We start from the raw sequence: 8,235 nt of genomic DNA on the forward strand, positions 1-8,235 counted from the left end.
TGGTGATCTTCATAGTTGATATGAATTATGAAATTCTCCATGGAGATTCCTCCCTTTGCAAATTTCATGCACAGCATTCCTTTTCACTTTATTTTCTTAAGTAAACCTAATTTTGTACGCTTACTCTCCAGTTACAGTATTCTACAGTTTAAGTGCACCGTTTTATAGAAACAGCTGATTGGCTCTAAGCAGCCATCTTGTAGGATGGTTGCTCACACGAACGACACCCGAGATTTTCGCCCTATGCTACTGCTTGTCACTGAAGTGTCACATATCCGGATGTGGCTCACTGTCTATTGCTCACATAGGACACAGCCTACGGCACTGATCAGTACATTTATTTTTTCTTGATCGGACAAGTAGTCTGGAAAAATTCTTTCATAGTTATTTATAAAAGCTAACAGATGCCAACTGTTATGTTTCTTGGCAGGATCAAAACTTTCTTCGCCTTCCAATAATTTATTAATTGGTGTCCCATTACTGACAACACCTAGTTTGACTTTTTTTTTTCTTTTCTTTCTTTACAAGGTCAGAAATTTTACCTTGAATTTGCGAAGCGTTTTTGTCACACTTCTGTTCGCAATCAGTAATTTGATTGCCTAAAACTTTTGCAGCATCAGAAACTGTTTTTCTCACGTGCGATACTTCATTTTTGCATATGTCAACAATTTCTGTTTTCAAACCAAAAATTTTTTCATCCTCTTTTGTGACTACTAAAGGTTTTATTTTCTCCTGGATATTTATAATTTCAACTTCAACCTTTAATTATTATCATTAATTTTCACCTGCATAGTGCCCATATTTGCATTTATAGTGTTAATTTCATTTTTCACGTCATTTACTGCAGTACTCAAAGTGCCCATTTTTTGTCTACTTTCTCAAACTGCATACTAATTTTAATTCCTTGTGTCCTAAGTGGATCACTAATGACACTGATACCACTTGTCTGTGTTTTGAGTTGGCTCTCGAGCCCACTAACTCAAGTTTTGAGTTGATTGTCAAGGCCACTAATTTGAGTGCCAACTTGCCCTGCAATTTGTTTGGATAAAACTTTAAACAGGTCATTCATACTTAGTCTTTTCACTGTCCTGTCCTAACAAACCATTGTGTTCCGAACCTATTTAGGGACATTTACAATGTGCTCAGAACATGTTTTTGTTCGCAGCATAGTATTCAACTTGTTCCCTCAATATGCTGGCAACATTGTTCATATGCTGGCAACATTGTTCATTGTTCGCACTCCTGTTTACAACATTTCTACATATATATTCGCACAATCTGCTGTGGTGAACTGATAGTGAACATTTTACTGTGTGTATTCACATCAAGAGATACACTACATCAAGTGAAGAGGAAGAATTAATGACACTTGCTGCTGCATTAATAATACTTAGCAAAATGAACAGACAATAAAAAGGATGTAGTCGTCGGTGTACCAAGACATGGTGGGAATGATATGCTTTGTGAGCTGAATCTGGACGACGGTTCTGATTTTCTTAACTTTATTAGGATGTCGCCGTCAGATTTTGAAATGTTGTTGAATATTATAGGATCAGTTATTTCAAAAAAAGACACAAATTTCAAAAAAGCAATCCCTTGAAGCAAAGACTTGCTGTTACTCTTTATTTTCTGACATCAGGAGACTCCCATCAAAGCCTTGCATATTTGTTCCACATTTCAAAGCCAGTCTTATCTCAAATAGTTCTGGAAGTTTGTGAAGCTTTGGTTGAAGTATTATATAAAGGTAAGTTATGTTAACAGCACTGAAACACATACCCCAGCAAGAAAAGTGACACAAGTCGAAAATGGCAGTTTTGAGTTTATATGTCACTGAAAAATATGGAAACAATTACAGTTTTACTTTTGTATATAATGTAACAGAATATACTGCCATTAAATACTTACTTGAAATTTATAAGAAGCTTATACTACTTCACTATGTTTCATATAATTCTTTACCAGTATTTTCTCAAATATTGCATTTTTGAGTTGTGTCACTGTTCATGCCAGGTTGTGATGTATTTAACTGATTAGATATTTATTTTCATATTATTATTTACATATTAGCATCATTCCATGAAGATAATTTCTTCAGAATCCAAATCAGATTTGCTGCCACTGAATGTGACGGGAATCTGCAGTTGAAGTTGAAGCTGATGACCCTGCTTCATCTATGTTTATTACTCTGCTGCTTCCTCAGAGCATTCAGTCCCTCCTCGTACAGCACATCACTTATTCGTCTGGTAGCCACCGCCCTTTCATAGGATGGAAGCTCTTTCAACTTAGTTACGAAATTTTCCCATATCTGTTGCCGAGTCCTGTAGTTGTTGCTGCTGCTATGCAACATTTCTGCTGCATTAAATATGGGGTTGCTTCTTCCAACCCCCCTCCTGACACGTTTTTGTGGAGGTGGTGTGCTGTCTTCTTCTTTCGCTGCAAGTTCCTCTGTTTCAGCTGCTGCATGTTGAGGTACCTCTTGCGAAACCTGAAGTCAAATTTCCTTGTTTCAGATGCCAGGTACTGAAGACGAATGTCGTTCAAAAGAGAGTATGTTCCGCCAGGCACTCCACTTCCCTCATTGTGTGGGAGCAATTGATGGGAAGCATATTTTTCTACAGTGCCCTGTTGCTAGTGAGAACAAGTTTTATAACTATAAAGGATCATTTCGCATTGTGTTGCTTACTGTAGTTGACGCCAACTACAACTTTTTATATCCTGCCAATGACAGCAGTATGTCTGCACAATTTTTTAAGAAGAAATTCGGACTCAAGAAATTATTACAGCCCACCAAGAAGCTCCAATTCTTTTTGTCCACAAACAGGTGAAGTCCTCCCAGTGCAATGGAGATGAGATGCTAATGCATCCTCTATTACTGCATTGCCAAATATACCATGGAGAACTTCTCAAACACTCAAGGAAATTCACAACGAATTTGCTAACTACTTCATGAGCCCACAAGGAGCTGTTCCATGGCAATATAATTACAGCTCAAATTGTTTTACACCAGAATAAAAATAATCATTTGCAAGCATAACCTTGTTTACCCCAGAGTTGTGTCCCACTCATTTTGTAGTATGTCAGTACCACTTCCAGATTTTTTACTGTCCTCTATTTTTCTTTTCTCTCGTCGATACTGAGACAAGAGAGATTTAATTTTTTTGTCCATATCACTGCCACGCACCACAGGAACTTTTTGTAATGAATCATGTTTGATTTTAGTAATTCTGTAACCTCCGCCATGTACATTCCACAGGCACTCCTTTGCCTCAAAGAATAATAGCAACTGGAAAATTTTGTCTCGTGACCACTCCATTTTAAACAAAAATGAAGGAAAATAAAATAAACACCCCACCACTCACACAACAAACACCAAAACACTCTCTCCGAGCAAACAAACGCTAGTGCTCCATAGTGCTACCGACGCAGTCATGGAACACTGATTTTGTGTTGCGAACATTGGTAGTCCATTATTAGCCACGATCAATGTTGTGAACGCAGTGTAAACAGCCTTTTTAAATGTTTCATTTGGTATTTTCTTTATTTGTGGCAAACTGAACATGTCAACTGATTCATTCGCATAACCGTTATCATCAACGGAATCCTCATCACTGGAGAAGACGACACAGTTTAATCTTCAGTTTAATCAGGGGCAGCCTCAATGTTTGGATTTGTTCATTAACATATTCATGATATTGCATGTACAGTCTTCTGCTGGCGCCATCTGTTATCGCCTCAACTACTACGTATGCCTCCAGCCTTCTTCACTGTGCCAGGCACTGCTGCTTTCTGTTGGCTTGGGTTTGTCACTGTCTTTGAATCTTTCTCCATTTTATTTATAGTTTACAGTTTACTTTCTTACGTAATGTTTACTGTTGTCTGTCTTACTGAAGTTTATTGCAAGCACACTCTGCTGGACACTCAATGGCTGTATCATAGTACAGGGTGTCCACAATGAGACTCCAACATTTGAACTCATAAAATCCGAGAGGAAACACAATTTATTAATGAACAAATACAGGGAAATCATACAGTAGCTCATCAAGTTTTCATACACAGGTGGACGGTCCAGTACACTTGAACATGGGTGCCACGGGTAGCGCGAAGAATATCAAGTCTACAATCGATTTCGTGCCATGTGCTGCGGAGCATCTGTTCTGTGACAGAGTTTATGACAATTCTTATGCGCTGTTTCAAGTCTTGCAGGTCCTTTACTGGTGTAGCGTATACCCGGTCTTTCACATAACCCCACAAGAAAAAAATCGAGGGGAGTTATGTAGGGCGAACGTGGCGGCCACGGAATTGGACTTCCATGGCCAATCCATCATTGCGGGAACGTGTCATTTAAAAATTTTCGGACATCAAGACTCCAATAGGGTGGTACACCATCCTGTTAAAACATCACTTTTGGCTGCAGGTCTGTTATCTGTGGCACGGCAAATTGTTCCAACATGTCCAGGTAGATGGCTCCATCCACAGTCGGCTACTGAAAGAAAAACTGCACAACAATGTGATTTACCATCAAATCACACCACACATTAACTTTCGGACTGTCACGCATGTGTTCCCTAGGTGCATGTGGATTTTCAGATCCCCAGATGTGCACATTGTGACGACTGACAGCCCATGACAAGTGAAAGGTTGCCTCGTCAGTAAACATTATGATAAAAATGTCTCGTCCGCGACAATGCGATCTAACATGACACATGCAAATTCTTCTCGCTTTGGTCGATCATCAGGCTTGATTTCTTGCACAACCTGCACTTTATATGCGTACAAACGTAATCACTGATGAAGCACTTCGTGCACTGTTGAACGTTTCATATGAAGTTCTCGTGCTGCCTGTCGCACTGACTTCTGTGGACTTTGTTCGAATGACTGTCGCACATGTTCCACATGATGTCCGCTGATCCCAGGCTTACCACCACCATGCCCTTTCGCAACACTCCCAGTAGCCAAAAACTGATCACACCACTTCTTTATAGTCTTGAACGACGGGGGCACTTTGTTGTAAACTCGACGAAAGTTTTTTTGCACTTGGGTCACCGATTTTGTCTCTGCATACCACCTACCACTTGTGTACGCCCCTTCATATCCTCCATTTTGCTAAAACAACTGATTGCAGCTCCACTATGGCCACTTGGCGTATCAAATTTGCACACCACAAACTTGTTGAGTTGCTCTGTCTGCCCCTTCAGGATTCACAGGTCCACCATCTGTAAAGAGAAAGATATAGGATATTAAAATGTTGGAGTCTCACTGTGACACCCTGTAGTTTCTTGCTTCTTAGTTAAGTTGTTTACTGTATTTGCTGAACGAAAACCAATAAAATGTGCGGTCACATGGTGTCAAGTGTAACACTAATGGCCATTGCCAAATTGGCAATCGTCGATAATGTTAACCTTCCATGAAGGGCTTTAGCCTGACAGTGATTGTACCCAATGACAAGAAATCAGACTATAATTTCATAATCACAAAGTTACTGAAACAAGCAGCAAAGTAAACAAGTTTTCAACTACCATTCTACTATTACAAAAGTATACTGTAATTATACACACATGTGATCGCCAGCCTAATTAGGCAATGCAGTGTCAAGTTTTATGGTAAACCAGAAATAAACTTCACCTAAGGGAGGTGGTAAGTTCCTATGGCACCAAACTGCTCATGTCATCAATCCCTAAGCTTACACACTACTTAATCTAATTTAAACTACCTTTTGCTAAAGTCAACACATGCACACCCATGCCAGAGGGAGGACTCGAACCTCCAACGGGGGAAGCCATGCGAACTGTGGCAAGGGGCCTGAGACTGCGTGGCTACCCCCTACCCCGCATGGCTTCACTTAAGGGAACTAACCACACCTGATTCTGTAACTGATCGCTTCTAATACAGTTATTCTCCATGTTATACAGTAACTTGCCCTAGCAAACAATACAACAGCTAACCCTTATGCAGACTGCAGAATGGCCAACAAATGCAGCAATACATACCGTCTCGCAATAAGACTTGCTATTGGCAGAAACTACTATGCAGTACAATGAACAAATGCAGAAAGGACATGTGAACCTACTAACAAAGTCTTACTAGCAATAACATGTGCTACTATTACTTTTTAATAAACATCATGATTTTGAAACATTACCGATTACTATGGACTTCAGAAATTTGCAGATGAAGTAACTCTATACAAATGGGCAGTACAGCTATTATTTGTAAGAAAAGTGTTGATGCAAAATAAATGATTTTACGGACTGCTACACTTGCTCAGAAAGAGCCTTCTACGGTAGTTTCTCTTCAGTGTCTCTAAGGTCCCTTGGTCCATAGGCTCACATAAGGATGTAACATTTGGAGGCAAAAATATGGTCTTTATATCTTGATCTTGAAGTTCATCTTCATTAGGATGACAAGTGGAATTGTCTAGAAGCAACAGTGCTTTGCGGGGCAAGTTGTTGGCTTTCAAAAACTTTTCAGTTTGTGGCACGAACTCATTAAAAAACCATTCTTTAAAAATGTCTGAGCTCATCCAAGCATTTTTTTGATTGTAATATTTCACTGGTAAAGCATTTTTAGACACATTTTTAAATGCTCTCAGGTTTTTTTTTTTTTTTTTTTTTTTTTTGGCTTACCTATCATAGACAGTTTCATTTTCAAATTTGCTGTGGCGTTACCGCATGCAAGAATTGTCACTCTTTCTTTGTTACATTTGTAGCCTGGCACTGCCTTTTCGGCCTTTGACGCTAATGTTTTTTTCCGGTAACATTTTGAAATTGCGACCAGTCTCGTCGCAGTTAAAAATTTGATCACCTGTAAGTTTGCCTTGTCCAATATCTTGTGAAGTTTATTCCTAAACAATTGAACAGCTTCAAAATTTGCTGAAAGCTTTTCACCACAGACATTAACTTGCCAAATTCTGTATCTTTTCTTCCATCTAGCTGTGAAATCTGGTTCACCTTCGTTTAGTTCATTACGAAACTTTAAGGCTTTTTCCTGCAAAATGGGTCCCGACATGGGTACACCTTTATCTCTATGTTGAGTAAACCATAGGAACAAAGCTTCACATACTTGTTCATAATCACATTTTTTCATGGTTTTCGGATCTTCCAAAACAGCCGAGGCTGTTCGCTGAGAACACCACTTCTCAATTTCATTGCGGCTCCTTTACCAGTCTCCAACTGTTGTTTTCACGACAGTAAAAATCTTGCACCACTTTTAATAAAGTTTCACCATTGTCTATTCTTTTTTCTTCTATTGAAACGACCACCTTTTTCCGTTTTGAAGCCATCACCACTAATTTTTACAATAAACAAAGTGCAACACGGCCACTCCACTACATATCTAAGTTAGCACTGAGGAGTGAGGAGTAGCAGACGGCTACAATGAACTGAGTATCAACAAACAACATGTTAGTCACTGACCTTTCGGCTGGCTCACGGCCGGTGCGGTGAAAGGGTCAGATAATACAGAAGGTCGGATAACCGAAGATCAGATAATCGAGACTCTACTGTACAAGCAAAAGGCATTGAACCTTGCCATGTTCAAAATATGGAGAAACAATTTCCTGTACCACTCAGATAATTTCCGTGTACTTTCCACTGTTTTTATTAGCATGTTGCTTCGGTCGACTAGTCTCATTGATTTATTGTAATCTTTTACCACACTTGGTTTCAATTTCAGATCACCACTCTTCCAATCTCTTTTTGAAGTCAGATGCATTTCAGCTTTATGGTACGTTAATAGCATCCAGACTTCCTTCTTGTCCTGCCACTTCAGAGTGATTAGCTTTCCTGATTCTGAGGATCAGAAAGTTATTTCTCCTTTGTTCAGTTTTTCCTCCATTACTGGCACTTCCTTCCCCATTTGCCTAACTGTACCATATGCATTTGCCACTCTATCATACAACCAGATCTGGGCTGGTATACCAACTGTCGACAAACAGCAAATGTCCATTCTCTAAGTAAGGTTGGAGTAATGTGGCTACAGTTTTCCAGACACTCCCATACCATGATTATCAATGTCTGTCAGTGTGAGCAAACATAAACGGTAAAATCCAGTATATAATTTGTCTTGCAATTGCAAATTACAAAAATTTTAATTCCAAACCTACTTCTCTTTGCTGGAATATATTGCTTTACTTTCAGACAGCCTCTGAACGGCATCCAGAGATTCATCTATACAGAGTTTCTCATAAGGATAGAAAGTTTCCTTGAACATTTTCTGAAAATGTTCTACAACAGGCTG

The sequence above is a fragment of the Schistocerca piceifrons genome, chromosome 1, assembly GCF_021461385.2.
Source record: "Schistocerca piceifrons isolate TAMUIC-IGC-003096 chromosome 1, iqSchPice1.1, whole genome shotgun sequence".
Taxonomy (NCBI): Eukaryota; Metazoa; Arthropoda; class Insecta; order Orthoptera; family Acrididae; genus Schistocerca; species Schistocerca piceifrons.